Below are 1127 nucleotides of genomic sequence, written 5' to 3'. Positions count from 1 at the left end.
TGTTCTACATTCATGCCTGCTTCCTATGTGACTCCCTTCCCCATTTGGTCCTGGACTCAATCAATTTTACCTGAACAATTGTGCTTGTAATCACATCGACTGACTACAGTTTTGTCCCACCCCACATCCACCTAAGTGAGTTCCCATTTTGTCTACCTTAGACCCACATGGTTTTATTTATTTATTTATTTATTTATTTTTATTGATTTTTTTGTTGTTGTTTTTGGAACCGGGGATTGAACTCAGGCCCCTGCGTTTGCCAGGGAAGCGCTCATTCCACTAAGCCATCTCCCCGGCCCCCCCACATGGTTTTATACAATAAAAGTCCCTGGAAGAGATAGCTTTCTGGGTACAACCCATTTAGGCCTCCTTCATGTCCCTCTCTCAGACAGGTGCTTGCTTTCCCTCAATAAGTATATTCTGTTCATAACCTCCATTTGTTCCTAAAATTCATTCTTTCGTTTAGAGAACACAAAATTGTTTAAGTCAGGTCAGCAGCTTCACTTCCCCTATACCATTTTCCAGTCCTCAAACCATATGGAGTTTCCCGCGAAGATCACTGGACGCAGGTATGAGTTTGCTATTCTTTCATAGATTCTGGATTGGGACTTGCTTAGGTAACAGTTTTATGCTTCAAATATTGATATGTCTTTGCCAATTGCTCATGATTTTTCATGCTTTGCTTTGTCTCTTATATGGTTTTGTTAAAATGCTGGTCAAAATGTTGGCAAATCTAGGTTAAAACATGGAAATGTTACAAGGTTATGATATTTCTCTAATGAAACATTTTATGACTGTTTTGTACTTGGGTGTTTTGCATTTGGAGTAGATGCTTTCTTTCGTTTTTTTGGTCAAACCGGGGATGGAAGTCAGACCCTTGTGCTTGCAGGGAAGCATTTATTCTACTGAGCCATCTCCCTGGCTCCTTGAAGTAGTTGCTAAATGTACTTATATTCCTTGCTCAACTTTAGACAATATCACTAGAGAGAGTAACAATAGTAAGGCTCCTGGTGGACTTTATGTAAACTTCTATAAAAATGGAGCCTTTAAATCTATCTCATGCTTAGAAAATCTACATGCCTGTATATGAAACACAGGGCTCGTTTTGCCAACTAAATGGCATTAGG

Source organism: Octodon degus, unplaced genomic scaffold (genome assembly GCF_000260255.1).
Source record: "Octodon degus isolate 3935 unplaced genomic scaffold, OctDeg1.0 scaffold03453, whole genome shotgun sequence".
In the NCBI taxonomy this organism is placed as follows: Eukaryota; Metazoa; Chordata; class Mammalia; order Rodentia; family Octodontidae; genus Octodon; species Octodon degus.
The sequence above is the reverse complement of the archived record's forward strand: the minus strand, read 5'-3'. Positions refer to the sequence as shown.